Below are 21771 nucleotides of genomic sequence, written 5' to 3' on the forward strand. Positions count from 1 at the left end.
TTAAGTTTTTTTTATTAAATTCAGATCCCTTATTTTATTACGAATCCATACATATGTTGTTTGCCTTAAAAATGTTAATATTTAAAAAAATTTTAATTTATTATTAACTGACACTTAAATAAATTCATAGTAAATTTGACTTTCAAGCAAATATATATTTTCTCTGGCTATATAATCTACTTTTTACTTCAGTTGAATACTGAAAAAACTTGAGAATTATAATCAGTCAGTTAATAATAAATTTTAAACTTTTTAAGTACTAACATTTTTAAGGCAAACAACATATGTATGGATTCGTAATAAAATAAAGGATCTGAATTTAATAAAAAAACTTAAAAATGTTTATATTTGAGAAATTTATATTTTTTAAAGAATGTCATTAAGGAAGGATGACTTAATAAGGGATTAAGGGACCAGGCGCCCCGCTGTGATACGTTCGCTCCAGACCCCGAAGTCAGGTACAAGGCCGCATGGTGGTAGAATACAAATTCGCGACCATTATCACTTTGCAGTATCTTCGGTGCACCCCAAGTAAAAAAAATTTCAAAAAAAACATACAAATTAAGGGATCATTAGGATCACTTCTTTTTAATATGAATTGCGTTTTACCTCCGATTTTCAAAAGTTCATATAGTTTTGAGCAATGATAAAGATGAAGTTTTTTTTTCTTCCTCACATTCCAGGAGAAATGAAATCACATTTTGCTCATGGACTTTATTCCATACAGATCTGTGGCTTGACGAATTTTTGAATAGTGATTAATTCAGCACTTTTCGACATTTTCGGGACTATATCGTTTAAATAAAATGAGAAACTACTGTTTATTATCAAATTTATTCCACTTATATAATGTAAGAGTAATACAAATGTTAATATTTACATTTATTAAAGTGAGGTCATCATTATTGAATAGTGTTTATTCTAATAGACTGAATATGATTAGGTTAGTAGTTAACAGCCCGATATTTCTAGGCAAGTAGACTTTAAAAGAATCGAAAAATTCAATTTCGTCTACTGGTCGGACATTAGCAAAATGCTTAGGCTTTTATTTAATGGCCTGAATTGTCTTTTGGCTTAACACATATACAAGAGCTATTCTCTGCTATTATATAATTAATCAAAAACTTTTCTCTTTGAATGAGTTTAACGAAAAGCTTCAAAATTTTAACTTTGGACATTTTAAAGATAACAGAAGGGATATGAATATGTATTTTTCTCATGCGATGTAGGAAAAAATACTAGAGTAGAAGGGGGTAATGTAGTGCACTTTTCTTTCGAAGACTCCTGTGGTCGCAATTTTCAACCAATTTTGATCAATAAGGACTCGTTGGAAAGACAATGCTTCTAGCTACATTTATGGTGTACATTATTTTTTTGTAGATGTAGATGAAGCTTTTCTATATCCAAAAAACTGAAGGCACTGTTTTTCGACATTCTAAAATTTGTGGGGCAATGTAGTGCACCACTTTATTAGTGAAATAGAAAGCAGAGAATATATTGTAAACGATTTTATTTTATTAGATATAATATTAGGAACATAAGAAACTCAAAAAACTATAAACTAGTAGTGATGCCCACGAGACGAGACTTTGCATGTAAAAACCGAGACGAGATCTAGACTTTGCATGGTATCATCTCATCTCATCTGGTGGACAGTACTATAAACTACAGATTTCTTTGGTCCTGTGTTAGATAAAACTGAAAGAAAACTGCAAAAATTTGCAAAAAGAAAACATGGTTAAATAATACATATTTGTGGTACTCTGTATAATTGCACTACATTGTCCCCAACCCCGTGCACTACAATGCCCCCAAGCACTTTTTTCACGTTGACTTCAATATCTCAATAAAAACAAAATTAAACATCAAAACAATACTAAATTTGTGTTCAGAAGTAAATTTTACATGGAAAAAGCACTTACCCGATACTTTTTTAACGAGCCTTACATTTTCTTCAAGTCACTAAAAAAACGGAAATATGGTTTCGAAATCTAGTGTTTTTGAAGTGACGCCACAACTTCTTTTAGAAGAAGCACAATAAAGCCAAAATGATATACATTACTATAATTTGATACCTTAACCCTACCATACCAAGAGCAAGTAATTTAATTCATTCGTTTAGTCAGTAAAGCCAGTGCACTACATTACCCCCTGCACTACATTACCCCCTTCTACTCTACTCACATTCTATACAAAATATTTAAAAATGATTCTCTAAGTTACAAAAAGTATTTTATTTTGTACTGGGTTGCTGCACCATCAGAAACATAGTAAATTTCTATTTCGTTTGACGAAACTTGTCTACTTATTTTGTGCTGAATAGTTAAGAAAGTATGTAGTATCCTGCAAGCACTTGAAACACAGCTCTAACTCTAATAATGTTTGGTTTAAGAAGATCTTCATCAACGTTTCTGTTGTGAGCCAGTCTGTCAGTATTGCAGATTACACGAAGATCCTAAGCACGAATATACTGATTCTAATTTAAATAAAAACATACTATATCATAAATCGATATTGATTCTTAATTTATTATTTGATCTATCATCAGAAGAGTTGCGAATCCTTCATTCCAATCATCATACAATATATCTTTCTAATTTCAAAACAAAAAGCAACCATAATTTGTTAATTGCACAGAAAATAACACTGTAATTACTACAGAAATAGGATTGTATCATTCCGAAACGATTGACGACGTTGGAAATAGACGCACTTCTATCTATATGGGATTTCCCAGGTGATCTATCTGGATGTAACAAAGCTCTTTCTCTCTCTAATTATTATCTATCTTCTATCTACGTCTCTCTCATTGAGAAGGTGTCCCTTTTGCACTCAATTTAACTATAAGTTTCTCTCTTGTTCTCTCTCTCTCTCCCTCACCTTTCCGTCGACGCCGATAGAAACGATGGCTTCGTGGCACGGAGAAGTTAATTATAAGCGATACCAATCTCTCGGGGTTGTTGGTCGGTTCGTAGGACTGGGAAGCCCTGACAGCCAATTACCACCCCCGTGCAACCCTTGTGCACAAGCAATCTTCCCAATATAGGAAATTAAAAGACTTTAGCGATGATTGTGCGGCGTTGGACTCGAGCGCAAACGTTCTCCCTTCTTCGCCTTCCACACTTACGGTTCCGTTCCGAAAGAAAAACATTTTTTCTGCTTAGCGGGAATTAGTGGAGTGGTGTGCATGGAAGCCGGTAGAAAACGGTGGAAAAGTGATTGAGATTGGCCTTTTACTTTGCCAACGAGTGCTTTACCTCGTTATATCACCAGCTAAATCAGACGACTGTTGATTTAGGAACTATGTATAGGCACACAGAAATTCTTCGCTCCTTTTACAGAATTACAATTCTCAATTTTATACTAAAACTTTTTTTTAAATTAAACAATCATTTTGACTTTAAATTTACCATTTCTTTTGTTAGTCATTGCACAAATTTTTACACAATATTGATAATTATTCAAAAGAATTTACTCAATTTTACTCTGCTAAACTGTCAGAAATTCTCGTCATTTGTCAATCAGGGAATATTCATTCGTTACGAATTCTCCACTTTTGAACAAATGATTGCTTACATTCCTTATTATAATGACAATTTTGTTTGTCCAGTATAAATCTATCGATAACATCTCGATTATATTTGACGAGTCTCGTTTAACCGTAGTTATACCCGAACGTACTTATATGGAGGGTTCGGCATTGGAGGTGACTTAGTTGCATAACGGATTGGAAATCCTGTGAAGCTTCTGCAATGGGCAACCGAAAAGGGGGCACATGACACTTCGTCTACAGCCAACTGCTAGACTGAAGCTGTATACCAAGCTTTGGATAACACCTATCAATTATGAGCTTATGTCGCTCGACAATAGGGATTAACCATAGAAGACACGGTGAGAAAATGACGCTGGGTCACATCATATGTTCACTCGTCTTGAAAAAACATTCTTTAACTTGAAATAATAAAACAAAATATATCTATCGATATACAGTTTTATCGTTCTTTTTAATATGAATTTGAAATGATTTGTGATTGATCTCAGATTTTTTGTTATCCATTTTGTTGTCTTAAGAGACATACATAAGTTGTTCAAATAGTTTTGTAAAATTTCGATTATTTTGCAAGATATTGTTATTTAAATTTTTAAGTCTTTTTTTAACAATTTTTATTTCGAAATCTGTTATTGTTACAAAAAAACGTTCAATATGAAAATTTTAGGAAATCTATTGAATATTAATAATATTTTATTGGAAAATAAATAATTAATGTTTTTAATTAATTTATTTAAGCATTAAATTTTAAATAATTCTTTTTTACCAAAAGTCCCAAAAATTTTGTAATGAAAGTTTAAAATGTCCTTTAAAATCCCTGAAAATTTTAAAGAGGTTTTTTTTATATTCGTGAGAAATTAATTTTTGAATTTTGTATTGCACGGTCGTGCTCACGCTCCGAATGTGGCAGCGTCGGGCAGTTACTAAGTATTGATGTAAAAAAGACTTAAAACATTCAGAATGACAAGTTTAAATGGATATCTTTTTATTTGCATCCTTGTTTTTTTGTTAATTACAATTTATTATAAAATTTTTTACTCAATTCCGCACCACCACCCAGTTTTTGGCGCTTTTTTAAAAAAATGTTGTTTTCCCTATAGGCCTAATCTACATATTGTTGTTCCTTATATAGTTTATTAATAAAATATTATTAATATTCAATAGATTCCCTACAATTTTCATATTAAACATTTTTTTGTATCTATAATAGATTTCGAAATAAAAATTGTTGAAAAAAAGTGACTTAAAAGTTTAAATAACAATATCTTGCAAAATAATTGAAACTTTGCAAAACTATTTTTACAACTTATTTATGTCTCTTAAGACAACAAAATAGATAACAAAAAATCTGAGATCAATCACAAAAGATTTCAAATTATTCATATTAATATTATTTTTCACTTGGTTCAATTCACTTGTTCGCTCTAAGGTTGAATATGCCAATAAGATCTTGAATTCGTTTTTTAACAAATACTCCAACAAAATTAAATATATCCAAAAACTTATAATACATAGAAATACTATATACTAAATACTATATAAGTATACTACTTATACTTTATATAGAATTATATTATATTTGTGTCAATGTTTTGAAATTCATAAACCTTAGAAGAAAGACCTATTTTGTTGGGACATATCTTTTCTTTGACATATATTGAATTCGCAGATTGAAAACCGAATTCATTTCAAATCAGACAGGCTTAACTTGGTCGATTCTGAATATCAATTTCATCCGCAAAATATTGTTTATTAAACAATTTTAGACGACATACTCAAGGACCCAAATTTTTTTTACAATTTTTTTTGAGAATTGTCTTCATAATGAAGAAGATTTTTCATAAAAATTTACTTTGTTCCCAAATTTGATAGACGAAAATAATTTTTTTTATTCTTCTATTGTAAAATTTTGTTTTCATTCAAAAATCAAATTAGATAAAAAAAATTTCTTAAAGAAAAATTGTTCCTTTTTAAAAAATCTTAAATGTATGTCTTATAATTTTTCCTTATATTGCGATTTTCCAATTTCAGAAAGTCGATTTTTTAAAGAATAAGCAAATATTTGTTCTGAAAAGTATATTTTATGAAAGAAAATTGGCACGTGTATCACATTTTTAGTTTGCCCTAACTTTTTCTGTTTTTCAACATTTCTTCTTAATTCGCTATATCAATGTTTTTGACAACCATGGTCTGCTGTTTGGACTATGAAAACATTTATTTGCTCCGCTGAACCCTTTTCAATTTTCCACGTGTAACATTTCTGTATTCCAGGAATAGCTGGGACATTCATCCACTGTCGAGTATTTTGTTTTCGAAATCGTTTAAGATCTTTTTCAGTCCTTACAATACACTGTAACACACAACATTAAAAATTGACAGTTATTGACAGTTAATTTTACTCCAATTTTCAGCAAAGTTATAGTGAAGAATCAATTTGTTAAGATTTTGCCTACTTCTTCTTTTTCTTTTTTTATTTCTAACCGCTGTTAACTTTTAATAATATAGAAGTATAATAGAAGTTGTTCTTTTCTCTGATTCAGCATTATACCACGAAGCAAATGTGATTTTTTCAGTAGCTCTTTACTGATCGATTCCTAATGACTGAAGTGATATTTCTTCAGCCCCTGGACAGTTACTGCATTCTTTAAAAAGCGCAATCTTCCCTTAATAACGAACATATATTATCACAACAAGTACTTCCTTCTTGACGTCTTGAAAATTAACGTGTTTTTCATTCGGAATATTGTTCAACGTAATAAGGCAGAGTTCAAAATTTGATCAATAAATGCAAAGACATAATTCTTTAGGAGGATTAATCGTAACCCATTTCGGTTTCAAAGTATAAAATTTAGTTCGACCAATTTTTACTTCCAGGCGCTTTTCTTTAAACGGATGGAATATTTCATTAATGCTTCGCTTCAAAACAACGTTTAGTCGCTTTAACTTTTTCAAACTTTTTTTTTATAGCATTCATTAGAATTTTGTCGTAAACAATCAAGATCATCGTTTTAATAATATTCCCTTACTAGTTGAATAGTAGCATTGCTAATCAGATGACCATAATATATAACCGGAGAGTGATAAATTTGTTTTTCTTTACTTAATTGTCTAGAACTATCACATATTTTGTGATTTCAAAAAACTTTAATCAAATATATTTTCTAGAATAAGTCTCAGAAATCATTGTTTATAACCTAATCTTCTCGTCTTAAAAGTTTGGTATTTTGAACTGCTGATCTAAAATTTGATTACCATTGCTCTATTTTTTATCCTAAGGAAATATTTAAATGTTGAGATATTGAATATATCATTTAACAATAGAATCACGCATATCTTTAAGAGACAACAGCTAGTAAATGAAGATGTAGCGACCAATTTAATTGAAACATGATCGTTAAAAATTGTAGTGTTTTTAATCTTTTCTATAAAATCAAAATTATTGCGTATATTAGATTTTGGTTTTTCTATTGAATTGTTGAGCAATTTAATCTATCAGAAAGAAATCTAATTTCAACAACAAATGAATATTATTTTCTATTGATCTTATATGCACGAGGAAGGCAGAGAGAGTCACATCACCTCCAAAGTTGGGTGAAGATGTTAGGCGCAGGGGCAAGGTGTGAATACAATCAAGAGAAGCTGATCGAAGGCAGCTAATCAAAGAGATAAACTAACAAGATGGAAATTATTCCAGACATCGAACAACCCGACATTCGTAATCATCGCTCTTGCCCCCTTCTCATATATAGGTATATATATATATATATATACGAGACAGATTTGTGTGTCGGTAATGTAGAGAAGTGAAGAGAAGTGAGAAATAGAAGAGGATGAGAGAGAGAGAGAGAGAGAGGTTGGAAGTGAAGAGAGAGTATAGTTACCAGGGTTGGCTTGTTCGCTGGTTGGCCTGAGTTAATTATAACTGATGGTTATCAACTGGTTAACTCCGACACGCCATTACGTGCCTCGCCTACCGTTCTGTTTGTTTCTGTATGTGCACCTCGAGTGAACTGCCGAGCAAGAGATTTCTACCCTCGACAATCAGAGAGCCGCACATCGGACGAATTTTTCCTTTCAGGGAACGAATCTACCCTATACGAAATCATCTTACCTTATATGCACTCAAAAGACCTCAACAACAAAGAAGTATATCTATAAAAGCTGTTGATGAAGCAAAACGAATTCAATTTCGTTTCATTATTATTATTGGATCAACACTAGTGCATTTAAAGGATAGTGTAAAAATGTCAAATGTACATACTAACAAGAAATTTCATTTCTTTCCCAAAAGAGGATATTTAATTTTCCGGAAAAAATAGAGAAATCAGAAATAACAAATTATGGAATTCTAGAATTAATAAACCGAGAAAAATAGTTATCAATTTCTCTTACTGTGATAAATAATGGTATTATAAGTTCATATTTTCATTTTTTATCGAAAAGTAAATTATAATTACAAAATATAATCAAAACTGCCATTAATTAGAAAAAAAGTACAATAAATTATTCATAAAACATCTCGTTGCAAAGAATCTATAGTGTTAATGGCCAGGGGGTCATCTTTTGTTTGGATTTGTGGTTTGATATTCATATTGATGAGACTGTTAATAATAGACTCAAAATGCTTGGTTTCGTAACTAGAAATACTCGTTACCTCATAAATATTATACCTAGTATTTAAATCACTTTTTCATGCTGCTTTAGCAAGAGCCAAATTAGAGTTTGCAATCTTGATATGGTAACCATATCAGGAATATCAAGTTTTAAAACTTGAATGTGTACAAAATATATTTCTTCGTTTCGCGGCAAAGCAAAAGTTTGTGTTCATTACAATCTGTTTAGTCTTGACTAATTTAAACAAGTTGTAAATCCAGATGTTCATTACATGAACATTTTGCTTCCTCTTTATGATCAGCAAAAAAAATTTGCTTCTTCGTGGAGGAAGCATTATCGATAAGTATATATTTAATTTTTAAATAATTTTTAATAAAATTTAACATTTATAAAATAAAGTTCATTCGTCTTAATAGAAGGAATAAAATTCTCTTATACAATAATATGAATCTAAATAATCAAAAAGAATTTTAGTAAAAAAGTAAATTTTTCAACTTTAATTGTAATTAATTCTATAAACTTCAATAGAATATATACTTTATATACATGAATCGATTTGTCTTGATGCAAAGAATAAGATTTTTGATTTATTTTTCAATAAATAATAAAATTTTATTGTACAGAAAAAAGATTTTAAAAAAATGAATTTTTTTTTAAAAGTGCAATTTTTTGCCTATAATTGATTTTAATTCTATTAATTTAAATACAATATATAATTTATATATACCAATCGATCCGTCTTGGTGCAAAGAGTAAGATTTTAGAAATAAATGAGTAAGATTTTCTTATACAGCAACATAATTTTTCGGAAAGAACTCATTTTTTGATAAAAATGCGAATTTTTCAGCTTTAATTGTGATTAACTCTATAAATTCTTATACAATTTATACTTTGTATATACCAATCAATTCGTCTTGATGTAAAGAATAAGATTTTATTATATATTCACTTTAATAACCAACTTAAAAAAAAATTTTTGAAAAAAAAATTTTTGTAGAAAAAAGTAAAAAAAAATTTTTTTTGAGAATTTTTTAAAGTCTATAAATCCATTTCGAGATATTTTTATGATAAATATACCTGGTAAATTTTAGCCAAATTCGTTAAAACCTCTTCGAGTTATCGTGTTCACAAAAATCGGGATCCACACACACACACACACATCCATACATACATCCGGACAATTGTTCAGGGTCTTATATAACATAGTCCCACACGGAGAGAAATATCTGGGCTTTTTAGCATGAAAGTTCTTCATACTACGATTGCAAGAGACCTATGCGATTTCGGTAAAAGTTTTCTGCAATGTGATTGGTCGGCTCAGGCTCTTGGCGTGGCCTAATAACCAGTTGCAAGAGTCTAATACCGAAAAAGCATAGGATTCTTGCAATCGCATTATACTGTTTTGCAGTTATAGTATACCAACATTTCATACTTTTAAAATACAAAGCATTCATGCTATAAACGATTGATTTTTCTCTCCGTGCATATAGAAGAAAATTTGTTAAAAGGATTTTTAAAAATTTTGTAAATTAAACAACTACGAAGCTTCCTCACGAGGAAGCAAAAAGATTTTTTTTGGTTCCTAAATTTTCATCAAGACTTATGTATCTATTTAGATCTTCTTTTTTATTTAAAACTAGCAGAACTACGCGCGCTTTAGCGCGCGCGATATTTCTGTTTCTGTCTTTTGATACTCAAGACCTTATTTTATTGTGTGTATATAAAAATGTAAGACCTTATGATTCGTTTTTTTCTTTTTCTAAAATATTGGAAAAAGATTACAATTTTTTTTTGAAGAATTAAAAAACATAAAACACGAAAACCAAAAATTAAATTTAACACACTGAGCTATATTGTAAAATGTTTATAAAACGTTAAGGTAATTACAGATTTTTTCAAGATAATAGAAAGGTTTTTTCGCAAATAGAATGAACATTACCAATTTGTTGAAATTTGTACCACTGTTAGATAAAAGTTTTTAAAAATTGTAGTTACATTTTTTAGACCTGTGGGGACTTGTGAAAAAGTTATAAGCGTCTTTGTTTTTAGCTTTTAACATTGAGTTTTGTGGGAATTGAGTACATTTTCAAACATATTTACTCACCACAAAGTACTTAAAATTAAGAAATTAATAAAACATTTTTTAATACGAGACAGATATATAATGGTTAAATATCTGTTTAAAAAGTGTCATTAGGTACCTGTGAGAGTTGCAATAAATTAATTTGTAAAAAAATTTCATGTTTTATACAGTATATTGGACAGCTGTTTGAATATCTGGAAACATTGCACACAATTTTCTACTCAAAACTAAATGTAGACAAGTCATACCAAGCATTTGCAACACGACTAAAGAAATGCTGTGTTGCCATACGTTTCAAAGTACCAAGCAAGTCAAATTACAAAATAATGGTTTTTGTTTTGATTAGTTCAGTCAAGCGATAGAAAAACTTTATATATATTATTTTAATAATTAAAATTTAACGATCATTACGAGTCAATAATTCACTCGTAATGATCGTTAAATTTTAATTATTAAAATAACTTATACGAACGAGTGATAAAGTCATATTACCATTTATATATATTAATTATACATCAGAAGAATTATTTTATTGAAGTATTCTTCCTTCTTTGTTAAAACATTGACACCGAGGTTTATTAATAGTCATGATATAAGTCGAGGTATAAACCGTCCATAAACCACGAGGACAATTTTTTATTAATTTTTGACCCTCCCCCCATCCAATATGGAACACAAATTTTTACTTTATGCAATGAACCTTAATTTTGTCACTTGGTGGTTTTTAGGGACGCTGATTACGAATTTGATGTAAGTTTTCATAAATTTAAAATGGTGTATTCAATATGGCAAAATTTTCTTTTAGATTTATGCAATTGACCTTAATTTTGTTACTCGAGAGTTCTAATACCAGTCAGTTAGCTATAAATGTCATAGGAGCGCTCACTGACAATTATTTTAGCACTTGCGTCGATTTACGACCAGCGAGCGTGTATAGAAATTTTTTTTTAATTTCTCTTTCCCATATTATATTAGTCATTTGAAATTTTAAAAACAAACATCGCATTCGTAATCAGCGACCCTAAAAACCACCGAGTGACAAAATTAAGATTAATTGCATAAAGTAAACATTCTGTTCCATATTAGATCCGCTATTTTGATTTATGGGAAACTAAAATTGAATTCGTAATCAGCAACCACAAAAATTCCCGAGTGACAAAATTAAGGTTTATTGCATAAATTTTAAAAAATTGTGTTCTATATATTAAATCCGCTATCTTGAATTTCTTAAAAATAACATTAAATTAGTAATCAGCGACCCCAAAAGCCTTCGAGTAGGAAAACTTAGGCGAATTTAATTACATTTTAGTATTTTGAAAAATAGTCACCACCCCTTTCAAAGTTCCCTTTATATTTTAGGCCATATTTGGTCCGCCATCTTTAAGTTTTACATTCTAATTTACTTTTTTTAAAAGTATACAATTTTTGTGCCTCTATGGATGAGAATTGAATATTATTCACGCACGTTTAACTCCTTAGCAGAGTAGTCAAAATAAAGTTTTCGTGTCACAACTTTGCTAAATTTTTTTATTTCTTTTAATGCCAGATATCATTATATTTTATGTTTTTCAGGTTACTGAATCCAAATATTTGGATGGGTAAATGGGTAAAAAAATAGCCAAACTTGAGAAAATAAAATTTCTTTTCTGTTTTTAAAGATAAAACCGCTATATTTAATTTTTGTTTTAAACGAAATTCTTTTTTTTCACCCCGGAATCGAAAAGAGCACACTCAATACCTATAAGAAACATACTTGCGGTATAAAATATAATCTGTTTTATTCATAAAAGTATAGGTTGAATTTGCGCAAAGAATTTTCTTATTTTAGTCGTTAATGGGTTAATCATTAAAATAATATTATAATATTTGGGGAGAGTGGTACAAACCGTCCAGATGTCAATATCCCTGAAATGGCGAGATTGTCAAAACTGTTGTTTAGAATTTCAAAACAACCATGTGTAGTATACCTTATTTTTAAACTAACATTTATACTCAAAATGAGCGTAAGGGGCAAACAGTAATAATTTCAATAAGTTAAAATTTGACTGGTTCCCTTCTTAAATTATTCTCTTCATGTAAATAGTAATTTTTTCTATAATTATTGAAATACCAGATTTTCTGTCTTGGTAGTTAAGACTTGCAATGCAGATATCAAGTTTTCTTGCACTTTCTTTCTTCTTTTCTGGACGTTTCGAGGAACCATGGCTACTTTTTTCGTAATTCGATGACGTTGTCGCAAAAGGTTTTATTGGTGCACTAGTATCTTTATATAAAAAAAAAGTTTGCAATCTTATAATCAAGTCAGTCAAAATATAAAATAAATGAACTAAAAAGAGTTGTAAAAATGAAAAGGTTTTTTTATTTTAAGTAAATTAAAATTTTTTCACTTATATTAAATTCTTATTTCCCTAAAAATTCATGTCGGGAAACATGTTTTTCATAATTTTCTCATTACCAGGAATTTTGCGGTTTTCATTAATTTATCGATAATTAAACTGATAGATTTCATTGGTTCTTTAAAAAAATGAAATGGGCCCATTTTGTCGGTCATTTGCAAAAAAAATCCTTATTTTAAAAATGGAGGTGTAATTGTGTAATTGTCGAAATGAAAATTTGGATATTGCATCAATTTTTTCACAATAAAGGCTGTCAAAAAATTTTAAATAAGATTAATATCTATTCTTTTTCTTCAAATGACACAATAAAATTGTACCTAATCATTAATCTTGTAAAAATATTATACTAAGCAACAAAGGTATAAAGGCAGCCATTTGTTTACGGTGATTTTTGTGACACGAGTCGAGGTCGAGGGCGCCCCGAGACCTCCACTCGTGTCACAAAAATCATCGTGAACAAATTGGCTGCCTTTATTCCCGTATTACATACGATATTTTTTATTTCTAATGCACAAAAGTGTCGATTTCAGATAGCAGACGACAGGGAGTAAAAGTCATTCACTTGTTCGACTTGTATGAAAATGGCGGCCTTTTTTACCTTGGGCAAAAAAAGCATGGGACCAACTGTTTTTTGCCCTTGGAAAAAAATCGCTATTTTCATACGGTCGAACAAATAAATGACTGTTCAAAACAGGCAAAAAGAAGGCTTTTTTAGTATATATTATTAAAATAACTATGACATTTATTTAAAAAATTCTTTTACATGTAAAAAAAAATTTATTTAAGAATTTGTAAAAAAAAATTTTTCATTTTTATTTCAAAATGTCGGCGATATACGCCATTTTCGAAAATGCCCATTCTCGGTGGTAAGATCGATTCCAAACTTTCTATAACAGATAAAATAAAAAACGAAGTGGCATTCTCTTCGTTAGATATTTCTTTAGGTGTGGAACCTCAAAAAAGTGGAATTTTCTTCCCCCCCTTTTTTATAGTACATTTTCTCTAAAATATGCAAAAAAGGTGTTTTTATTCAGAGTTTCCCTTATAAAATAAAGAGAGTTGGAAATTTTCCAGTTTTTGAGGTTCCACTTATAGGCATGATGACGCTGAATCAAAAGCCGTTTGATTTTTTAAAATCGCTTTAGAAGAACTCGAGATATCACTCTTTCCAGATCAAAAAAAGACATTTTAAGAAAAACGCATTTTAAGTCTTTGTTCATAAGTTTTGAAATTTAAAAAAAAATCATCGGATTTGCTTGAAAATCGTTACTCGGGGGTTTTCGAGGTCGCTAATTACGAATATTGAATCAGATTTTTTAAATTCAAATAGGCGAATCCAATATGGCGGACATTCTTTTTTTAAAATCATTGGATTTGCTTGAAAATCGTTACGGGGGGTTTTGGGGTCGCTGATTACGAATATGACATAATTTTTTAAAAATTAAAAATGGCGGATACAATATGGTGGACGAAAAGAAAATTAAACGAAAAAAAAAAATTAAAATAAAAAAATTTTCTTTTCCGCCATGTTGGATCCCCCATTTTCAATTTTGAAAATTTGATATCTAATTTTTGATCAGCAACACCAAATACATTTTTGTTTGTCTTTTTTAAAAAATGCAAATGAGAAAACATTTAAATCATACGATTGCTTATCCGCATACAAAAACATCGTTGACATGGCGAAGAATAAGGATGTATAATTTTTGTTTTACTTCGAATTTTGCAATATTATTTTAGGAGAGTATTCTTGACACTATAAAAAATCCGAAAATAAAAACAAAAAAAAATTTCTGGGCCCGCATTTTATTTACAAAATAAAGCTATATTTTTGTTAAGCGCCATATTATTCGCCATATTGGATCCGCCATTTTGAATTTAGTTTTAATTAAAATTTTCGAAATTATGTGTCAAATGCTTAATAAATAAAGCATTAACTAATAAATTGAAACCAGCCCGGTGACACTCCTATACATTTCCATATAATTCTGTGGCAACATGCTGACTGGTGCCACCGCAGCGCTGATTAACTTTAAGGCCAATATTTTGGCGGGAATTTAAAAAAAAAATAACATTATTTTTATTATTTATAAATATTTATTAATATTTATTAATTATTTATCAATATTTTGCAAAATTAATAATTATTAATATAAAATAATTAATAAATATTTAAAATAATATTATTTTTTTTTAAATTCCCGCCAAAATATTGGCCTTAAAGTTAATCAGCGCTGCGGTGGCAGCAGTCAGCATGTTGCCACGAGTTGTAAAGCAGTGTCACCGGGCTGATTGAAACCAATTCAACGCATGTAACGCGGCAGTGCAACCGCCCGTGAAACTGCACGCTCCATGTCTTTTTTACAGCGCGTAACAGGCTTAAAAAACCATCGGTACACTTCAGAAAGCCTTACCCATTGTTCGAAGATAATTGAATCTTAAATAATTATACGAATTAGTTTTTTTAAAATATTTGCGATTGTTCACAACTGGAGGCGGGGTGGGAGTCAAAAATTGATGAAAAATTGTCCATTTGGTTTATGGAACAACAATAAAATTTATACCTCTCACTCATACCTCGTTCTCGATCTGCCTTTCTTTTACTCCTTAATCTATCTGTGAGTGAAAAAAGAAAAATAATTAGCCAATAAGGAAATAAGACGCCCATTTCGTATTTTGGCTTGAAAGTAAAATTCCCCACTTTTCCTTCCCCTATCAAATTCTGTTCCTCTCTTTCTACCTGACACGGAAAATGGAGAAAACATGGTACCCCCTTCTAAACCCAAAAAGCGGGAATTACTTTCTTAACTATTCGTCTCTCTTTCTCTCCTACTCTAAACCAAAAGGAGAGACAATACCTCCCTCCCTCTCTTTCTCTCTCACTGTGAACAGAGTATATAAGGAAAGACTAACTTAATATATATAGATATAATAATAATATACGTCTCTCTTTCGCTCCTACTCTAAACTAAAAGGACAGGCAATACTTACCTCTCTTTCTCTCTATCAACCTTTCTCTCTCACTGCGGACAGAATGTACACGCTCTGGACAGACTGAATGAAAGAATACGAAGATTATTATAGTTAATTCTATCAGGTCTTCAATTTATTGCTCCGTCAATGAAATTCCTATAGCTTGGATAATTCACCTAGTACCGTCAAGGGTTCCGATGACATGTGGACAAACTAAGAAATCCCTTAGTAAGAAAAGAATCGACATATCTCCATCTTTTTCTTACTAATATGATTTTTTAGTTAATCCACATGCCACCAAGACACTATTGCCAAATCTAGGATAATTATCTTAGCCTATAGACAGCAGAGAGAGCAAACTATTGCGCACGTAAAATTTGGCCAAGACGAACTGTGTTAGAACCCATATGGAAAAAAAGGTATTTTTCAATTAGAATATTGGTCACAAAATGATTCTTTCTTTAGAAAAAAAACATTACGTATTCCCGTTTCTTAATATTTTTGTAGAAAATTCTCAATTTTCGTAAGGAAATAATTTGCATAATTTCTTAATTACAATTGCTATAATAAAATTCAAAGTTTTTTAAAAATATAGGAAAAAATGTTTATAAATATTCTACTTATCAATTACAAATTTTTATTAAAAATGAAATTAAAACTTTTTAAATGTTTAAAAAATAAAAGAAAAAATTTTACTCAAAAAAATGTTCTGTTACATTTATTTATGAATTTCTTTAATTGTAAAATTATTCGAAAACTTGAATAACTTCTTTTTGAAATAAATATTTAATTATTATTATTTATCCACAGGAAAGATTTGCAAAAATTTCAAGTTCAAACCTTTTTGAAATTAAACAATTTATGAAAGTATTGTTATAAAACAGAAAGATATCAATTTCTCCGAGTCGAAAAGTCAGAGTGATCGATTTCTTCATGTTTTATTTATTTAATTAATTTAATATTTATGATTTTAGTAGTATAGCTAGGCCGGTTCTGGATAAAATCGGTAATGTAGATTCCTACTTACCGACCGCGAGGGTAAGTTACCGACAGTTGGTGGGGTATATGTGGGTAATTTACTAGCCGTTGGTGGGGTACCTGATTTGCTTATATTTAAATTAGTTAACCCTTTTAATTGACGTTAGTGGGGTATCAAATTTGCATATTTGCGCCCACTTGGCTTGGTATTTTTCCGGCACGTGAGACAATCTGAGCGGGAGGTTTGACGTCGAGGTATAATGATGTGCACCGTCGATTATTGTCCGGTACACACCATTAGAACTCGACTGTCGATAAACCGGTTGTACTCAGAGAGGTTTTCTACAGTTTCCCTCTTCTCTGGCGAGAAAACCCATTGACGGGTGGTCCAGGCGTAATGCGAGTACTCCTAATAAAGTCGGCTGTAGACGCAAAATTAGGTTAATATATATAGAAAATTTCTAAAAAGTAGAATGGTTATGCTTAATCCAAAAAAAAAGTATTTCTCGGGGACTCTTGTCGAAGTGCGTAAGGCCAATAGGGCAGGAGTATAAACAATAAAAAAAAAAAAATTAATTTAATATTTTTTATTATTATTTTAATTTATTATTTATTTAATAAAGTATAGAGTGCCGCTGAATAACTTTTGCCCACCCTACAGCGATTAAACACTTTACAGAAAGTTTTATATTTTGTTTATTATTAAAGATAAAAAGCTCAAAAAGGTATCTTTTTGAAGCTCTGTTCCTGAGCTTTAACACTGTATAAAACAAAAATTAAAAAAATTAATTTGTTAATGTTTAAAAAATGTTATTGCAACATAAAATTTTTCAATTTTTTTTGGTTTTTTTAAAGCGATACAGTTGTTTAAAAAATCATCGCATGTAAATCACACTTATATCGTTTTAAAGCTAGTTTTATCACCTTTAAAACTCATTCTTTAAAATTTTTTTACTATAATTTTTAAGAATAATATGATCATTTGTTTAAATAATTAGCCATTTTTTCAATTGTTGATAACTCTAAAACGGTTCGTTTAAAAAAAATTTTTAAGAACATAAATTGTTGTGAGTAAAAGTTGCGAATTTTTATGATTAAAACTTAAAAATATAAAAAATGCAAAAAAAAATTTTTTCAAAAAATATATTAACCCCTTGAGTGTCATGACAAAATACAAGAAAATGACCACGTGTGTCAGGAAAATTAAAGATTTTTAAAACTTAATAAATTCGCTCAAAACAGGCAACTCGGGGGGTTTTTTGGGTCGCTGATTACGAATCAAATGTTAATTTTCTGAAATTCAAAATGGCGGATCCAATATGGCGGACTTTTTTTTATTAAATTTTATCAGATTCGATCAAAACAGTCAACTCAGGGGTTTTTGGGGTCTCTGATTACGAATCTAATGTTAATTTTCTAAAATTCGAAATGACGGATCCAAAATGGCGGACTTTTTCTTTAAATTTTATCGGATTCGCTCAAAACAGACAACTCGGGAGTTTTTGGGGTCGCTGATTATGAATCCGGTGTCAGTTTTTCAAAATTCAATATGGTGTAGTTTTAAAAAATTAAGAATCTTGCTCTTTTATTAATGTTAAATTGATTTACAGGAAGCCTCCCTTTCCACAGGACCAAAACGGAATCACATTTTATCTACCTGACTATTCCTTCATATACAAGTCAATTGACAAATTGATCAGACCGTTTTTTTTACTATAGTGTCCCATATAATTTTTTTTGAAATTTAGTTACAATATTTTACTTGCACATTAAGATACAGAATGAGTCTTCGAGCTAAAAAGAGAAAACTTAATTCAGATGAACTTGTAAGTTCTAGTTCAGACGATGATTTGAGCAGCAGTGATTCTACCATTTATCTGAATGAAGATGAATGGCCAGATGAAGAATGTGATAATTCTATTCAAGACGATAACGATTCACCAGATGAATCTAATTTACCTTTGTCTGATCGAAAGGGAAATTTTATAAAAAATCGAACTTGGTCTAAAACATCTACATTCAAACCTATCATCCATCCCTTTATAGATAATAAGAAAAGTCTTCAGTCAGATAGTAATATCAATAAAGACAGTACTCCAGCAGAAATTTTTAAAACCTTTCTTTCTGAAGAGATGGTTGAAATGATTTGTATGATGACAGATATGTACGCAGAAAACTGTACTTTGAATTTAAGTGATTCAAACAAACTGAAAAAAAATTCTAGAATTTTAAAATATGCGGATATTTCAGTAGACGAAATGTATTGCTTTTATGCTCTAATAATATTAACCCTTTGAGGACCAAATTTTTTTTTTAAAATCGCGATTTATGATTTTAGTAGTATAGCTAGGCCGGTTCTGGATAAAATCGGTAATGTAGATTCCTACTTACCGACCGCGAGGGTAAGTTACCGACAGTTGGTGGGGTATATGTGGGTAATTTACTGGCCGTTGGTGGGGTACCTGATTTGCTTATATTTAAATTAGTTAACCCTTTTAATTGACGTTAGTGGGGTATCAAATTTGCATATATTTAAATTAGTTAACCCTTTTAATTGACGTTAGTGGGGATACTTGATTTGCATATATTTAAATTAGTTAACCATTTTAATTTGCATATATTTAAATATGTGGTAAAGTTACTGAGCGTTGGTAGGGTACCTGATTTGCATATATTTAAATTAGTTAACCCTTTTAATTTGTATATATTTAAATATATGGAAAAGTTACAGAGCGTTGGTGGGGTACCTGATTTGCATATGTAAATTAGTTCATTCTTTTAATTTGCATACGTTTTCTATTGTTTATTATTTAACTTTCATTGTTAACCCTTTTAGTTTATGCAAATTCTACCCACTCTCCACCCTTTTGGATATAGAATATGCAAATACCACCCACCCTCTTCTATTGCTCTTAGTTAACTACCCCCCTCCCTCCCACCCACTTTTTTCCTTTATATATATATTTCCAATATTACCACCCACCACCACCCACTTAGTATAAACCAGAAATTTCAAAAATCGTATAGAGAAGCGCGAGGGATTAAACGTTCGCGAGATACCGCGCAGGCGTTGTGGGTAGTGGGTGGTGGTGGGTGGTGGTAAGGCCCAGTGCGCAACAAAAGTGCGCGTACGGTTACCGCGTTACGTGAGTAAAAGTTTCATGCGTCAGACCTGTCTACCTGACTCTTGCAGCATGCTTCACTGGTACTACAGCACCATGGGGATAAATGTATTGTCCAAAAATATGTAAGCAAGTCTCAACTCGTCTTTTTCTAAGATAACAATAGTATTTTTTGAATATCTTAAAGCATGTTTCAACCTGCATCTTGAATAGAATAAAGACATTGTCTAAAAAACCTTCAGACAGGTTTTAACCTGACTGTAGATGAGAACAAAGGCATTCCTTAAAAACCCTTTTAGTGACGTCATTTTTATGCGAGTGTGAACACGTCTTCTACATGACTCTTCATAAAGTGGAGGTAGTTGCGTGCACAGTCGTTAAAGTGGAGGTAAAAGAGTGGGAGTTGAAGAAGAAGAGTGGGGGTTTAAGGGATATAAGGTAGGTTGGAATCAACGATTCGACACTTCTATTAAAATTTCCAGCAGCAGCAGCAGTTTCAGCAGTATCATCAGTATCAACAGCTTCAGCATCTACAGCAACATAAGCAGTACTAACAGCTTTAACAACTACAGCATCATCTACTCATTTGGTATGTAAATTTCTCTTCCTTGATTAAAACATTTTGTGTTCCAAATTAGTTTTTTTAAATTTAATATTAAAAATCCATCTTTTTTCTTTTCTTACAGATATTAAAACAATGGACTTCCAAAAAGTCAACGCCACTGGTCGCATGGAGAAATTTCTGCTAACGAAGCCGCTGTCTGAGTTGACTGTGAATGAGTTATACAACGTAACTAAAATAAACAAGGTGCAGACCAAATATGGTTCTAGGATTGTAATAGACCTGAATGCTACATTTACCACTTTTCTGCCGGCAAGGTTCGCAAAACTATTTGAAGCTGACCCTACCTCCTTCACAATGATGGAAGAAGCCGTACAGTCGGAGAAGTTGCGATTAAAATATATTGGTGGCAAATTTAATGTTATTGAATTTGAATAAGAATAAATATTAAAAGATTATACTGTAAAAATTATGTAAATATTTAAATGCTTATAATAATAAAAAAAATTACTTTTAAATTGCTTCTTTTATTATTCTACCTTCATATTTTAAACAATTTTTAAATTAATAGAATTTTGTATAACATTGTATAAGTAAATTTTTATTAAAGTAAAAGGAAAAAAAAATTTCAAGTATATAATATTAAAGGAGTAGGTATATCAAGAAAGACAACATTTTTTAAAATTATAAAATTCATTTATTTTTATATATATGTAGAAATTCAAACTTATTACAATAGTTGTTCATAATTTTTATAAAATTATTTCAAATTAGTATTCACATCATCTACTTCATCGACACCATTTGAGAAGTTTCTCAGTTCACTCGTTACATTCAAAAACCAATTTCGAAGCTTAAATATATTGTTTACTGCACAATTTTCAGTTTGTATAATATGATGAGTACATGTAGGTGATGAAAACTCAGTTTTAATATTCTTAAACGCTGGACAGTCAATTTCTTCTAAATTGTATACATTCATTACATTCTTTTCAAACCACTGTTTTTTTCACTACCTTTAACATAGATAGTTTTTGCTCCTCGTAATGCATCTTGTAAAATGGTTCGCACTTCATCATAACACACATCTCCAACCATCCAAGGGATTGAATGATAGTTGTTTGTTAACCACATGTTTTCACTTTTATAACATCCAGGTAGTGAATTCCAAGCACAAGGTGGTTCAAAAAGGTAAACTCTTGGTTGAGCATCTGACTCCAGAGGAACTATAGCCAACTCTTTGAAAATAAACTCATTGCAGGGTTTTTTAAAACCTTGAACGTCTACTATGAACTCCATTTTAGAATAGAAATGAGTATCTGCTTCAGAAATATGTCTTATATACCTCTCCACTTCACCCCTACCACTTTGTTTACCCCTCCACTTTCTTACAATTTCTTAATAATACCACTGATTGGTTTATACTGAACTATACGATCATGTATGACGAGACAATATGCAGTTGTATCAGCAGGTATATTTTCTCTAGCTTC

This window comes from Leptopilina heterotoma, unplaced genomic scaffold (genome assembly GCF_015476425.1).
Source record: "Leptopilina heterotoma isolate Lh14 unplaced genomic scaffold, ASM1547642v1 Lhet_307, whole genome shotgun sequence".
NCBI classification, from domain to species: Eukaryota; Metazoa; Arthropoda; class Insecta; order Hymenoptera; family Figitidae; genus Leptopilina; species Leptopilina heterotoma.